We start from the raw sequence: 17,867 nt of genomic DNA on the forward strand, positions 1-17,867 counted from the left end.
ACATTTAATTATCTTTTATTAATTCTCTCCGACGAAAACGTTTCGGCTTTTGAGGCATTCTGGGCGAGAAAATATTCTTGGTTATTAGTTATTATATTTTTTGTAGTGAACCGTGTAGATATAATTCGGTTTTCCCATATACATGATATAGGACCGGCTTTTGTCCAGGCAAATTTATATTTCTATAGCTCAGGGTAACGAGGTAAAGTGATTTACCTCCCGCCTAGGCGCTATTTACTGCTTCACTTTCTGTTATTTCTATTAGTCTTTGCCATTTCCATTCAACTTACACAAAGTTAACAATTCTTCTCAGTTCTCCATTAATGTCTTTCCTGGTATATAGAGTATATAGCATTGAATTTCCAACTTTTGATTTGAAAAAATGGGAGGATTTTCGTGAAAGATTTTGCCATAACTAAAGATCTCGGACATAATTATTCGCTTTGGAGCGGGAAAAGCTATTTTCCCTAGAATGAGATCTTGAAACATTTGGGTGCGATTTATATGGAATGGTTTCACTATAGATTTGTCTTCCAGCAATTTAGTCAACAATCTCTTTTTCATTGGATCCGTGGATAACTTAAATAATAATAATACATTTTATTTGGACGAAATACTAGTAGATACAAATTGCCAGTACTGGAGCAGTGACGTGCTCTGGCGGGGTCATTGGCGTGCAATCTCATGATGACGGGTAATTTCAATTTGACGCCACTAAGTTCCCGTTGGCGTACCTAAACTTATATTTCGAAGAAAATATTACTGATAGGGATGTTATCTTGTTATTATCATGTGCAATTCGACTTCCTTATATACTATGATTAAGGGGATTGGTTAAAAGTAAGTATATGTTTGGATTAATTAATAATAATTCATACTCGAATTAGTTTATAACGATGTAACGTATGTTAATGTGGATATCTGTGAAAGAAAATATATAATTGTAATTATATATCTTCAAAAATCTTTTATATATCACCGTGAAACGTTATCTTAAATATCAAAGTAAATTGACATGAATTCCTCGAAATGTAATTATATTTTCTCATGAAATTTTAGCGTTATTTTTAAATCTTCGTTCGTTCCGTTTTATGTGAATATTTAGAGATAATTCCAACATTTTCGAGATTTCCTCAACTGAATCGGTCAGTGTATTGTAGGACTGTAATATTAGACTAGGCATGATCGATGGTTATAAGGGGATTGTGTTAAGTGAGGACAAATACATGCATCTTTACGGATTGAGGGATTCCATAAACGAATTTTTTAAGAACGATGACGCTCAACCTACCACGAGATATTTCGAAGGATCGGCGGTCAAGCGAATTTAACTTATAACTTATCAGGATAATATATTCGAAAAAAGATCCCGGGTAAAGGAGCGAACTACGGAATTCACTACCCGACTAACAATGGATTTGCTACAGCTGATTATTGTTTAGACTTTTCTTATTTCTGTTTAGACTTGTTAGACTTTTCTTATTTATGTTTAGACTTTTCTTATTTCTGTTTAGACTTTTCTTACTTCTGTTTAGACTTCCTTAATTTTTGTTTAGACTTTTCTTATTTCTAATATACACTTACTATAAATAGATCCCCAAAATCATAGTTTATAAGGAAGTCGAATTTTATGTGATAATAACAAGATAACATTCCTATCAGTAGATTTCTTATCAGTGATGCCAGAGATTAAATATTTGCTTCGAAAAATAAGATTAGGTACACCAAGGGGAATTCAGTGGCGTCATCTTGAAATTACCTGCCATCATGAGATTGCACGCCAATTTTTGCCAGAATTAACACGCCATCATGAGATTGCTCACCGATTTCTGCAGGAACACGCCAATGTTCCAGTACCAACACTTCTTATCTACTATTTCTGGCTCATCTCGCCATGAAAACGTATGTTTCGCCATATTTCTTATCGATAAAAACTTTTATGTCTTCAAGCACTGAGGAGCCATCTCGAACCCACAGTTTAACTTCAGGGTAGTCGACAAAGTCTTCTAATTTTTCGTAGAATATTGAAGATTCTGCTTTTGCCAATCGAGCCAAAATACATCCCATATATGAAGCAGATATGCAGAAGCAACCCAACAACCGAACTGCCAACAGAATACGCTGGTGTAGAAATCGATGCCGTATCCCCAAATCAACGTCTGAAAACATATTTAAACGTATTGGCAGGCGTTCATAATAACCCACTTTCGGGGGGAAGTACGAAACTGCCCGTAGAGCTAAAGGTAAAATTCGCGAACAACAAGATTTTGTCGTTGCCCATAGAAAGGATTAGCCCTTTACAATAGATTGTAGTGGTATCTGTGCACCATTCTTTTCGTTCCAAAACTTCCGTTAGCTGGGTTCTCCGTCGAAAAGAATAATGACGACTATGGTATACGTAGAAACACAATGTAATTCTTATATTAAAGATATTGCGAATAAATTTGTCCACACGATTTTAACTTATTCTCGGAATTCTCACTCACACATATCACAACAAAACATTAATGACGAACGTCTAAATGTTTTGTAAAAAAATAGAAACTACTACTTAGCCAAAGCTTAATTTTCACCGCGCCGACAAACGCAGACGCGAGCCATTTTCACTGAAACAATTACAAGATAAAAATAGTGCTAACCGGAAGTGAGTAAGTTAATGTACGTGGGCGCTAAAAATTGGGGTAACTATTTCTTTGGGAGTCAAACGGTGTATGAATCCGCCGAGCTTTACGGCAAAACTTTCTTGTTACGTGTTTTTTTAAGAGGGCTTTTTATGAACTCCTGGTAATGGTTACATACAAGTAATTTTAAACTTCATTTACTACCCTTGTCTGACTAACGCTCTCATTGTGAAAAGTAGCGTTGAACATAATGATGCCAGTTTATTCTCTTTCTTTCGTCGATTGATGAAGAAAAAGCTCTTTGCAAATATTGAAAACAGTAGAACAATAATGAACGACAGTAATATCGCTAGCCACAACTGTAGAAGACAAGTTGGGAATACCAAAATATTACCTCTCAGAGTCAAGAGGTCTACTACTACAAAGGTATTTACCTAGATATGGAATTATTTCTCTTTTTTGAAGTAAAAATTTACGAAATATTGAAGCAGTATTCCAAGCATAGCGAATATACAGTAAAGCAGACGACATTTTACATCCAATAAGGATAAATCTTGGACACATGGAAATCAGTTAATGGCAAAAAGAACAGGAAATGAAGTCTACGCTTCAGCTGTTTACCCTATATTCTGATAGCTACATTCACAACTGGTTAGCAGTGTAAACACTATCGTCTCGTCTCACCTCAACAATATTCTTAGTTTGCCAACATGAGTGTTAACGTTAAATAATACCAAAGCTAAATTGTAGCGAGACGCACTGATAGTCAATGCGCACCATAAAGAGAATAAAAACTCTGTAGCTTAGCCCTACTAATATAATTGCCACCATGATCTTTTCTTCTATTATAAAATCTTAACCTGATTATTTAAGAGTGTGTTTAACTTTCGGCTCACTCTGAACCGTTGACGTCTCATCATTTCAGACACGAAAATCAAAGCCCAAAGTTTACTTCACCTCAGGCCTCAATTATTTACTCTTTGTTTCACTAAGCTTATTGCAAGTAATACTAGATATACCCGCCGGAGTCTAGATATTAGCTTTCTTCATGAAATTACTAAACCAAGGATTATTCTATATACAGATGTAGTATAGCTTAAGTAATATATAAACAGCCATTTCAAATAACAATATTAAAAAAAAATCTTTGGAATATCAAAATGAAACAGAGCTTTAAAGCTACAAAAGCACTAAATGCATCATAATTACGAAAAATATTTCATCATATTCACTTTATATTAAGGATAAAGGGAATATTATGGTTCTGTAGGATTTCTTTACACATCAAAACAAAACGAACTTCTAACGCAGCGCACTGCGGCACTAGTGTAATAACGGACGGACACACACAGACAATAACATAGACTGCTTTTTAACTCTTTCCGTATTAATTTTGAATTGAGAAACAAGATTATCTTAAATATTAAAATAAATATAATTAATATTTAATATTTTCTTCGTTAGTAATTCGCCTTATTGAACGTTACATCGCTTTAAAAAAGAACAATTAAACATTCTTGAGAGACTTGACTAATATTGGCGTTTGAAATGAAGCATACGCCGGTTGCTTCGCCTTACTAAAATAGGTAGTATATAAGGGTTTCGAATCGCAGCTATGGATAAGAACAGCGCAATTGCGTGAACCTTTGGTGGAAGCCCCACCTTAGGGAGGCCGGACGTTTCTCGTAACCCTGGCCGATCGCCGCGTATGTCTTAACCTTAAGGATGATGATGGAGTAGAAGCCAGGTGTGCAGACTGGTGTCCATGTGGTATGGACAAAAACAATGACCAGAACATTGTGGTGTGTAGAAACCAGTGTGTACAGACTGGTGTCCATGTGGGATGGACAAAGACTAGAAGATGGTGGGGATTAGAAGCCAGTGTTTACAGACTGGTGTTCCATGTGGGATGGAAAAAGACCAGAAAATGGTGCTGTGTAGAAGCCAGTGTGTACAGACCGGTGTCCAAGTGGGATGGACAAAGACTAGAAAATGGTGGTGTGTAGAAGCCAGTGTGTACAGACTGGTGTCCATGTGGCATGGAAAAAGAGCCAAAATGATGGTGGACTATAGAAGCCAGTGGGTAAAGACTGGTGTCCATATGAGATGGACAAATGTCCAGAGGATGGTGGTGTTAGACAGGTAATGGATAATAGCTATGGTAAGTGGAATACAATTTTCCAAATTTCCGGGAACTGTAATTGCGGTCCGGAATTTGGGAAAACGTTTGCTCCGATTTGAAAACTGCGAACGCGGTCCCCTGGGGTGTAAGTCAATAACGACAGACAGACACGTCGAAATTAGAACCTCTCCGTGACATACGTCACTCGGAGAGGTAAAAATCTGTATCAGACCCTGCCCTGTTGAAGATTACAAAAAAAACTTTTATCCTACGAACGGGTCTACATTCGTGAACATTTCGCTTAATTACTCGGCCCCTGCTTTTCAGGGTTGGCACGCTGGTATCCAGTCCGGTTACCTCGACTAAACCGGTTTAAACCACGTTGAAAAATTCAGTGGATTTTTCATAAAATATAATAGAGTACAGCGCAGGCACCATAAAGTGAGATGGAAGGAAAGGTTTGACCCACATGTTTTACCTCTTTATTTCATCGAAATGGTCCATTCCCGTATATTGTGGGTTATTTTGACGCATCCTTTTCCTACTGCGCACCCGAAACTCGTGAAACTGACTTGAATTTTTCGCCACGACAAATTGGTTGGTCGGAACGCGCGTTTAGAAAAATGTTTATCAGACCCTGCCCTATTGAAGATTACAAAAAAAAAACTTTTTCCTACGAACGGGGGCTACGTTCGTGAACATTTCGCTTAATTACTCGGACCCTGCTTTTCAGGGTTGGCACGCTGGTATCCAGTCCGGTTACCTCGACTAAACCGGTTTAAACCACGTTGAAAAATTCAGTGGATTTTTCATAAAATATAATAATAGAGTACGGCGCAGGCACCATAAAGTGAGATGGAAGGAAAGGTTTGACCCACATGTTTTACCTCTTTATTTCATCGAAATAGTCCATTCCCATATATTGTGGGTTATTTTGACGCATCCTCCTCCTACTGCGCACCCGAAACTCGTGAAACTGAGTTGAATTTTTCGCCACGCTAAATTGGTTGGTCGGAACGCGCGTTTAGAAAAATCTTTATCAGACCCTGCCCTATTGAAGATTACAAAAAAAGCTTACCTACGAACGGGGGCTACGTTTGTGAACATATCGTTTAATTACTCGGCCCCTGCTTTTCAGGGTTGGCACGCTGGTATCCAGTCCGGTTACCACGACTAAACCGGTTTAAACCACGTTGAAAAATTCAGTGGATTTTTCATAAAATATAATAATAGAGTACAGCGCAGGCACCATAAAGTGAGATGGAAGGAAAGGTTTGACCCACATGTTTTACCTCTTTATTTCATCAAAATAGTCCATACCCATATATTGTGGGTTATTTTGACGCATCCTTCTCCTACTGCGCACCCGAAACTCGTGAAACTGAGTTGAATTTTTCGCCACGCTAAACTGGTTGGTCGGAACGCGCGTTTAGAAAAATCTTTATCAGACCCTGCCCTATTGAAGATTACAAAAAAACTTTTTCCTACGAACGGGGGCTACGTTCGTGAACATTTCGCTTAATTACTCGGACCCTGCTTTTCAGGGTTGGCACGCTGGTATCCAGTCCGGTTACCTCGACTAAACCGGTTTAAACCACGTTGAAAAATTCAATGGATTTTTCATAAAATATTATAATAGAGTACAGCGCAGGCACCATAAAGTGAGATGGAAGGAAAAGTGTGACCCACATGTCTTTACCTCTTTATTTCATCGAAATGGTCCATTCCCATATATTGTGGGTTATTTTGACGCATCCTCCTCCTACTGCGCACCCGAAACTCGTGAAACTGAGTTGAATTTTTCGCCACGCTAAATTGGTTGGTCGGAACGCGCGTTTAGAAAAATCTTTATCAGACCCTGCCCTATTGAAGATTACAAAAAAACTTTTTCCTACGAACGGGGGCTACGTTCGTGATCATTTCGTTTAATTACTCGGACCCTGCTTTTCAGGGTTGGCACGCTGGTATCCAGTCCGGTTACCTCGACTAACCCGGTTTAAACCACGTTGATAAATTCAGTGGATTTTTCATAAAATATAATAATAGAGTACAGCGCAGGCACCATAAAGTGAGATGAAACGAAAGGTTTGACCCACATGTTTTACCTCTTTATTTCATCGAAATAGTCCATTCCCATATATTGTGGGTTATTTTGACGCATCCTCCTCCTACTGCGCACCCGAAACTCGTGAAACTGAGTTGAATTTTTCGCCACGCTAAATTGGTTGGTCGGAACGCGCGTTTAGAAAAATCTTTATCAGACCCTGCCCTATTGAAGATTACAAAAAAAGCTTACCTACGAACGGGGGCTACGTTTGTGAACATTTCGTTTAATTACTCGGCCCCTGCTTTTCAGGGTTGGCACGCTGGTATCCAGTCCGGTTACCTCGACTAAACCGGTTTAAACCACGTTGAAAAATTCAGTGGATTTTTCATAAAATATAATAATAGAGTACAGCGCAGGCACCATAAAGTGAGATGGAAGGAAAGGTTTGACCCACATGTTTTACCTCTTTATTTCATCGAAATAGTCCATTCCCATATATTGTGGGTTATTTTGACGCATCCTCCTCCTACTGCGCACCCGAAACTCGTGAAACTGAGTTGAATTTTTCGCCACGCTAAACTGGTTGGTCGGAACGCGCGTTTAGAAAAATCTTTATCAGACCCTGCCCTATTGAAGATTACAAAAAAACTTTTTCCTACGAACGGGGGCTACGTTCGTGAACATTTCGCTTAATTACTCGGACCCTGCTTTTCAGGGTTGGCACGCTGGTATCCAGTCCGGTTACCTCGACTAAACCGGTTTAAACCACGTTGAAAAATTCAATGGATTTTTCATAAAATATTATAATAGAGTACAGCGCAGGCACCATAAAGTGAGATGGAAGGAAAAGTGTGACCCACATGTCTTTACCTCTTTATTTCATCGAAATGGTCCATTCCCATATATTGTGGGTTATTTTGACGCATCCTCCTCCTACTGCGCACCCGAAACTCGTGAAACTGAGTTGAATTTTTCGCCACGCTAAATTGGTTGGTCGGAACGCGCGTTTAGAAAAATCTTTATCAGACCCTGCCCTATTGAAGATTACAAAAAAAACTTTTTCCTACGAACGGGGGCTACGTTCGTGAACATTTCGCTTAATTACTCGGACCCTGCTTTTCAGGGTTGGCACGCTGGTATCCAGTCCTGTTACCTCGACTAAACCGGTTTAAACCACGTTGAAAAATTCAGTGGATTTTTCATAAAATATAATAATAGAGTACGGCGCAGGCACCATAAAGTGAGATGGAAGGAAAGGTTTGACCCACATGTTTTACCTCTTTATTTCATCGAAATAGTCCATTCCCATATATTGTGGGTTATTTTGACGCATCCTCCTCCTACTGCGCACCCGAAACTCGTGAAACTGAGTTGAATTTTTCGCCACGCTAAATTGGTTGGTCGGAACGCGCGTTTAGAAAAATCTTTATCAGACCCTGCCCTATTGAAGATTACAAAAAAAGCTTACCTACGAACGGGGGCTACGTTTGTGAACATATCGTTTAATTACTCGGCCCCTGCTTTTCAGGGTTGGCACGCTGGTATCCAGTCCGGTTACCTCGACTAAACCGGTTTAAACCACGTTGAAAAATTCAGTGGATTTTTCATAAAATATAATAATAGAGTACAGCGCAGGCACCATAAAGTGAGATGGAAGGAAAAGTGTGACCCACATGTCTTTACCTCTTTATTTCATCGAAATGGTCCATTCCCATATATTGTGGGTTATTTTGACGCATCCTCCTCCTACTGCGCACTCGAAACTCGTGAAACTGAGTTGAATTTTTCGCCACGCTAAATTGGTTGGTCGGAACGCGCGTTTAGAAAAATCTTTATCAGACCCTGCCCTATTGAAGATTACAAAAAAGCTTTTTTCCTACGAACAGGGGCTACGTTCGTGAACATTTCGCTTAATTACTCGGCCCCTGCTTTTCAGGGTTTGCACACTGGTATCCAGTCCGGTTACCTCGACTAAACCGGTTTAAACCACGTTGAAAAATTCAGTGGATTTTTCATAAAATATAATAATAGAGTACAGCGCAGGCACCATAAAGTGAGATGGAAGGAAAGGTTTGACCCACATGTTTTACCTCTTTATTTCATCGAAATAGTCCATTCCCATATATTGTGGGTTATTTTGACGCATCCTCCTCCTACTGCGCACCCGAAACTCGTGAAACTGAGTTGAATTTTTCGCCACGCTAAACTGGTTGGTCGGAACGCGCGTTTAGAAAAATCTTTATCAGACCCTGCCCTATTGAAGATTACAAAAAAACTTTTTCCTACGAACGGGGGCTACGTTCGTGAACGTTTCGCTTAATTACTCGGACCCTGCTTTTCAGGGTTGGCACGCTGGTATCCAGTCCGGTTACCTCGACTAAACCGGTTTAAACCACGTTGAAAAATTCAATGGATTTTTCATAAAATATTATAATAGAGTACAGCGCAGGCACCATAAAGTGAGATGGAAGGAAAAGTGTGACCCACATGTCTTTACCTCTTTATTTCATCGAAATGGTCCATTCCCATACATTGTGGGTTATTTTGACGCATCCTCCTCCTACTGCGCACCCGAAACTCGTGAAACTGAGTTGAATTTTTCGCCACGCTAAATTGGTTGGTCGGAACGCGCGTTTAGAAAAATCTTTATCAGACCCTGCCCTATTGAAGATTACAAAAAAACTTTTTCCTACGAACGGGGGCTACGTTCGTGAACATTTCGCTTAATTACTCGGACCCTGCTTTTCAGGGTTGGCACGCTGGTATCCAGTCCGGTTACCTCGACTAACCCGGTTTAAACCACGTTGATAAATTCAGTGGATTTTTCATAAAATATAATAATAGAGTACAGGGCAGGCACCATAAAGTGAGATGAAAGGAAAGGTTTGACCCACATGTTTTACCTCTTTATTTCATCGAAATAGTCCATTCCCATATATTGTGGGTTATTTTGACGCATCCTCCTCCATAAAATATAATAATAGAGTACAGCGCAGGCACCATAAAGTGAGATGAAAGGAAAGGTTTGACCCACATGCCTTTACCTCTTTATTTCATCGAAATGGTCCATTCCCATATATTGTGGGTTATTTTGACGCATCCTCCTCCTACTGCGCACCCGAAACTCGTGAAACTGAGTTGAACTTTTCGCCACGCTAAATTGGTTGGTCGGAACGCGCGTTTAGAAAAATCTTTATCAGACCCTGCCCTATTGAAGATTACAAAAAAACTTTTTCCTACGAACGGGGGCTACGTTCGTGATCATTTCGTTTAATTACTCGGACCCTGCTTTTCAGGGTTGGCACGCTGGTATCCAGTCCCGTTACCTCGACTAACCCGGTTTAAACCACGTTGATAAATTCAGTGGATTTTTCATAAAATATAATAATAGAGTACAGCGCAGGCACCATAAAGTGAGATGGAAGGAAAGGTTTGACCCACATGTTTTACCTCTTTATTTCATCGAAATAGTCCATTCCCATATATTGTGGGTTATTTTGACGCATCCTCCTCCATAAAATATAATAATAGAGTACAGCGCAGGCACCATAAAGTGAGATGAAAGGAAAGGTTTGACCCACATGCCTTTACCTCTTTATTTCATCGAAATGGTCCATTCCCATATATTGTGGGTTATTTTGACGCATCCTCCTCCTACTGCGCACCCGAAACTCGTGAAACTGAGTTGAATTTTTCGCCACGCTAAATTGGTTGGTCGGAACGCGCGTTTAGAAAAATCTTTATCAGACCCTGCCCTATTGAAGATTACAAAAAAACTTTTTCCTACGAACGGGGGCTACGTTCGTGAACATTTCGTTTAATTACTCGGACCCTGCTTTTCAGGGTTGGCACGCTGGTATCCAGTCCGGTTACCTCGACTAACCCGGTTTAAACCACGTTGATAAATTCAGTGGATTTTTCATAAAATATAATAATAGAGTACAGCGCAGGCACCATAAAGTGAGATGAAAGGAAAGGTTTGACCCACATGTTTTACCTCTTTATTTCATCGAAATAGTCCATTCCCATATATTGTGGGTTATTTTGACGCATCCTCCTCCTACTGCGCACCCGAAACTCGTGAAACTGAGTTGAATTTTTCGCCACGCTAAATTGGTTGGTCGGAACGCGCGTTTAGAAAAATCTTTATCAGACCCTGCCCTATTGAAGATTACGAAAAAAGCTTACCTACGAACGGGGGCTACGTTTGTGAACATTTCGTTTAATTACTCGGCCCCTGCTTTTCAGGGTTGGCACGCTGGTATCCAGTCCGGTTACCTCGACTAAACCGGTTTAAACCACGTTGAAAAATTCAGTGGATTTTTCATAAAATATAATAATAGAGTACAGCGCAGGCACCATAAAGTGAGATGGAAGGAAAGGTTTGACCCACATGTTTTACCTCTTTATTTCATCGAAATAGTCCATTCCCATATATTGTGGGTTATTTTGACGCATCCTCCTCCTACTGCGCACCCGAAACTCGTGAAACTGAGTTGAATTTTTCGCCACGCTAAACTGGTTGGTCGGAACGCGCGTTTAGAAAAATCTTTATCAGACCCTGCCCTATTGAAGATTACAAAAAAACTTTTTCCTACGAACGGGGGCTACGTTCGTGAACATTTCGCTTAATTACTCGGACCCTGCTTTTCAGGGTTGGCACGCTGGTATCCAGTCCGGTTACCTCGACTAACCCGGTTTAAACCACGTTGATAAATTCAGTGGATTTTTCATAAAATATAATAATAGAGTACAGCGCAGGCACCATAAAGTGAGATGAAAGGAAAGGTTTGACCCACATGTTTTACCTCTTTATTTCATCGAAATAGTCCATTCCCATATATTGTGGGTTATTTTGACGCATCCTCCTCCATAAAATATAATAATAGAGTACAGCGCAGGCACCATAAAGTGAGATGAAAGGAAAGGTTTGACCCACATGCCTTTACCTCTTTATTTCATCGAAATGGTCCATTCCCATATATTGTGGGTTATTTTGACGCATCCTCCTCCTACTGCGCACCCGAAACTCGTGAAACTGAGTTGAATTTTTCGCCACGCTAAATTGGTTGGTCTGGGTCGACCTCTTCGACGTTCCACTCTAAACCCAGGGGTTCCATGAAAATCACTGATGTTCATTCCAAACACCCAAGGTTCTGGGTCGAACTGTTCGACGTTTCACTCTAAACCCAGAGGTTCCATGAAAATCACGGGTGTTCATTCAAAACACCCAAGGTTCTAGGACGAACTCTTCGACGTTCCACTCTAAACCCAGGGGTTCCATGAAAATCACTGGCGTTCATTCCAAACACCCAAGGTTCTGGGTTGAAGTGTTCGACGTTTCACTCTAAACCCAGGGGTTCCATGAACATCACTGGCGTTCATTCCAAACACCCATGGTTCTAGGACGAACTCTTCGACGTTTCACTCTAAACCCAGAGGTTCCATGAAAATCACTGTCGTTCATTGTAATAACCATGGGTTCTACAACGATCTTAGATGTTTTATACTGGACCCTTATATTCTAAGTAGAACCCTTCCATGTCACAAGAACCACATTTGTTCTATTTTGAACGGTAGCGTTTAAGCAAAAACCCCAGACGAACCCTTATTTCTAAGAGTGTAGGGTAGACGTTTTTCTTTTTCTTTTAACACCAATCTTCTTTCTCTTTTTCCTTATCCCGCTTCCAGTCATTTTATTCTTAATTTATACCTTCAATTCCGAAAATGATTCCTTTCCAGCTTCAGTTCCACGTGTTTTCAACGCGCATTTCAACGGTACATCACTAGCGACGTCAGTGGCTTCTTTAGCGGCAGTGTTTAACAATTTTTTCCCAAGAAAAATTGCTCCTTTCTTGAATAATGGTGCAGTGCGTTTAAAGGCCGAGCTAATTATACTAGAAAGCCCTTATCAACGTACGCTGGGATACCGCGATAAAATGGAATATTTCCGTTACCTGCTTGAATTGTATAATAATTATCATAGCCAGGATAATAATTCGAGTCAAATTGCCCTTGGTTTAAATATTACCTCTCGTAGTCTGAAGTCATGATTCTCCTTTATCAATATCCTCTTTTCAAATGAACTATATGAACTTTATCACGTTCAAATTGAACTGGAACTCTCAGTTCGCTAGTTAGAGTTATTAGTATGAAAAGAATTACCGGCTACGGAAATGTAATGAGGATATGAAGTCTTTATCTATAGTTTCCCCGTCTTTTCCTTGTACACTCACAATACGAAAAAGAAGCGCACTAACGTCACCTACGATGCAATTTTCCACAATGTCGGAATAAACAAATAATGAATGCATTCCAACATTTAAATCGACTGTAAAATCTCCTAAATTATAATCAGTGATACTGAAATTTTGAACCATTTCTTTTGTAAAACCAAGTGCAACCGCCAAGAACCCAGATATGATAACTGTACAGACCTTCTTCAACGTGACTGAAAATATTCAAATATCATTGGTTCTTTATCAGCATAATGCTTCGACATAGATATAGCTTGTTCTGTTTCAGAGTTTAAAAAATGTAACAAAGCTGTAATTGAATCATAATTTGTTATGTATAATCTAATTTTCACCACAAATTGATTTTTTTAACAACGATATTACGGCATCGGTTTGGATATTGCTCCAAGTTCTAGAATAACTCATTTCAGCTAATCCAACTTCGTAAGGCCAGTTTAAATTAACAGTTTCTGGCAAATACGATTATCGGGAAAATAGTCCATTGATAAATCGGAAGGCAAAGTAATGTAGAAAGAAACTCATGATTTTATTTTACCACTATTTCTTTCACCCAACTATCGAAGGACGGTGGATAACCTTTCCAAGGCTCCAGTTTTTCAATTGAACCGTCAAATTTATGACTGTTTCAAATTTTTTTCTATTTTAAATAGGCTTTTTTAAAGGTCTTTACTGACCTTTGTATCTCTTCCTCTTAGAAAATACCTAACATGGGTTCGGAATTTAAATCCTCCAACTTATATACCGGTGGGTTTCGAGGTAATCAAGAGACTACTCGAAATATTTCTTACGACCAATTTGGTTAATATCCATTCTCGAACGTTCTCTTATTTTTGCTGATTTTAACAATATCTTCAATATCAAAACGATACGAAATAGGGGGAGTAAAATCTAAATCCCCGTATAAATTTTTCCAAATTTCTCCGGAATTCTCAGGTGTAACACCAATTGGTTTACATTTTTATATCTATGGTAACTCTTGTTATAAGCGTCAACAAGATCCTTAAGAATCTTGATATAATTACGAGAGTTGTTTTTGGTAAAATAACGAAACATACGTTCTTTTAAAGCAAACTTAAAACGCTCCACAACAGAAGCTTTGGTTTCAGAATTGGTAGTAACATACTTTATTCAAAATTGACGTAAAACGTTTTGCACAACCGAAGAGAGAAAATCTTTCCCTTTATCGGATTGTATTGCGTTTAAACTTAAGACTGAACACCCAAAAAACTATTTTACCTTATTCTTAGCTAGCAACCAAGAATATACAAAATATAGTAATTTTAGATCTGGTTAACTTCCGTTTATTCGAACAGTGTTTAAGAAAAACACGTTTTAGTTTACAAACCTCTGAATGAAGCCCGAAGGAATTGATTTTATATTGGCATTCAAAGTGGGGCGCAAGGTTAAATTTGGAACGGCCACAAATCAGCAGACCTAAGATACTTAAAGTCGGTTAATGAAACATTTTGCTTTCATATATGCTATTGGTTAACTAATGCAACTCTCTTCGGTCAACATGAAAGTTAAGAGAAGGACAATGATCTGTTATTATTCAAGATAACAGAAGTTAGCCCACGGTTTGGCAGTTAGACATTTCGAATCGGCACCGGACAGTTTCACTCGTTTCTTTCGTTATTGCTATCACTTTCTCGTTTGAATACTACGTGTTTGTAAGTGAAATACCGGAGTTGGAAATATGGTAATACAATATTTTTCACACGCGTTATCCCTATTCTTGAAGAAATGCACTTATAAGAAATTACCAACAGTTGGAATCTTTAAATCACCACGAATAATCGAGCACTTTTAAATCTAGCACGCAGATTGAAAATTATCTTCGAAGTTGTGAACAAATCAAATTACAACACAACTTTTAAGTATAGTGCGAGAACAGAATTAACAACTTGAATAAAACCTTTACTTACGAATAGCAATAAGACTTTCAGTACAGTTCTATTATCCATGATTTAGGCTTTTGTATATTTGTAAAACGTCTCGAAATAAATACCATACAAGTAACATGTGACTCTGAATTTGCAAAGACAAAATTCGAAGTTAAACAGTATTTACACTGATTCATAAGAAATTTCTTATGTATAAAGTATAGAGTAGTGTTAGTACTACGTACGTAAAGGTCATACCCTTCTTTCTCTGAACTCAGTGTCACCCCCATACTAGACGCCTACAGTATCCCCTCTTACGGAATGTCAGCTTATGTGGCTTTGGTGTAAGAATATGTGAGTGTTAGATTAGAATATTTTAACAACGCCAACTATTCATAACGCTTGGATAGATCATAAATATCATCTTTAAGAAAACTAGAAAGCGTAAAAAGTAAGTGAACCAATTGGATTGACGGTCCCAGATATTGAAACGTTTCAGATAAGAGGCATGATTATAAAACAACAATTATTTAAAAAATGCTTATCTTCGTTTTTAACACCAAAATGTCATTTTCTAAAAATATTTTATATTTTTGCATTATTTTCGAAAGGGTTCGTGTCGAAGGACTAATTTAACAGACAAATGGGAGATCGTTTACATTTTCCGCTTGCATATCCATTACAGTTCTTGGAAGAAATGCTAGCTGATTAGGGATATTTAAATGCAACTTGAGTTAACTTAAACGAAATAGATACTCAACCCGCCGTTTGTCTGTGCACTCTACTGAATTTCGTAATTAACATTCGCTCTAAGGAGAGTTCCTCGTAAAATTAAGTCAATGTTACTTTCTTAATTGTATGAACCATAGAGACGATAGAGAGGGAAATAGGGGATTGATCCTGCTCATGCCCTGACCTACAAGATCATTGAGATCAACCGGTAGTAAAAATATTACCGCCTTCTTTGGCAAAGGATTTTTAGGTCGAGGAATGCACATGACACAATAACTGACTACAAGTAATCGGGTTACATGTTCATTATCAATTGGCCGCGCAACACTGAATGCCGGCTTCGTTTTTTGAGTGTACATTTATACCCCCTCTTATCGATTGGTTGTCTTTTTATACACAGAAAATGGCTAGCACACTCCTAAAATACTCCCCTATTTTTTATAGTCCTAGTCTTTCAGCTGGTTTTTTTCCTCTGGTGCTCCTTCGTAAAAAGGGGCTTGTACGTTGGGTAGTTTTTTGTGTGTCGTAAGTACTCGTTGGTGCTGAGCATATCCGTTAACCAGGCGTGGAGATAATCATCGCTGGGGGTTCTTGTTTCTTCACGTCACTGCTGAAGAATTGGCCAATGGTGTAGATATCGTTTCCGGTTGCGTGTGCCCAAAAAGATTATTGTGTTGTTTGCTCTGCCCGATTGCGGTGACTTAGGAGTCCATTGCTATTTTTGAATTTGTCCCCGATTTGATTCCTATGTCGGCGTATCATTCCATTTGGCATTTAATTTCGAACTTAATTTTTTCTCGTCTTCGGAGTACATTGTCTTCTATCCAACTCGGCCCCCTTCCGTTCTACCTTGCCATGACTTCTTGTATAGTTTTGGAAATCTCGTCCTTAGTCAAGTAATATGGCTTGTTTGTTGTTGGCAAAGACAAAATCCAGTTTCGTCAAGATCGTCCTGTTTAGGATGTATTCTGCCGGGGATAAGCCTCCTTCAACGGGCGATCGTATATGGTTTAAAAGAAATCGGGCTAATCTCTTTCGAAGAGATCCTTCATTATATTTCACCAGAGTACTTCCAATCAATTCCGTTTCTTCCGAAGAACCGCCAGCTATTCTCTGTATTACCGTCTTGACTGTCCTCACATACCTTTCTGCCAATCTGTTAGATGTACTCAATGAGCGTGGTTTAAGCATTCAAAAAGATTGGCGACCGTTCAATTTTTAGCAGCGTCTATTGACGAATTGAGATTTAATCAGAAACATTCAATTTTGAACAAGGATTGTTTTATGCGTTCAAAACTAACCATGAACATACAATTTTGAACAAACTACCGTCTTATCGATCAAAACTTGATGCTAGAATTCATTTTTGAACAGCTTATATTTACCATTCAAAAATACATCTTTATCCCATTCAATTTTAAATAACCGCCTTGCTCAAATGAAACGTTCAGTCATGGTCGTTTTGGCGTTCTAATAGGATTTTATTAGTATTCAAACTAGAGTCTTTTAGGTGTTCAAACGTTAGTGTTTTTGTTGTTCAAATGAGACCATTTTTGGCTTTTTAACGAGAGCGTTAAGTGCGTTGACACAGGAGCTTTGTTCTGTTCAAATGAGAGCTTTTTGGGCGTTCATGGGAGTTTCTTGGCATACACACAGGAGTTTTTCAGGTGCATTGTTAAAAGAATTCAGGTTTACCTCTTATTTAATCACGAAGTAAATGCACTGGTTTAATTAAAATTTTAATAATATAATTAAACAAGTTATTTTTGTTATATTTAGATGTCCAAAAACATTATATTTTGCCAGTTTTTCTTTACCATTAATTCTTGTGCCTACTATACTTTTGACCTCACATGACCTTTCGCCTGCTACAATGGTGGCCCACAAACCCGTTAAGAATCAGAAACGACGTATAGAGGTGCTATCCAAGGCGGTATGAAGTATCCATCGCCGACGATCCGAGATTGTCAATTTCAAATTTTTTTGTAGTAAAAATTAACGTCTGTTTGATATTAAGCTTAACTAGCAACAAGACTTAATTTATACCAGTCGTTGGAAAGTAGAGCAAAGTTAGCAAACTGCTTGGCCAACCCTGTTGCGCTACAAGGGATTAGTTACTGGCATGGCAGTTTATGAAAAATGGTAATGTTTTCTCCCGTAAATAGTTCTTACTTCTGAACAAGTCTCCTGTTAACAATAATAAGG

This window comes from Phalangium opilio, unplaced genomic scaffold, assembly GCF_054372755.1.
Source record: "Phalangium opilio isolate 3A_F unplaced genomic scaffold, DU_Popi_V2 ptg000043l_1, whole genome shotgun sequence".
In the NCBI taxonomy this organism is placed as follows: Eukaryota; Metazoa; Arthropoda; class Arachnida; order Opiliones; family Phalangiidae; genus Phalangium; species Phalangium opilio.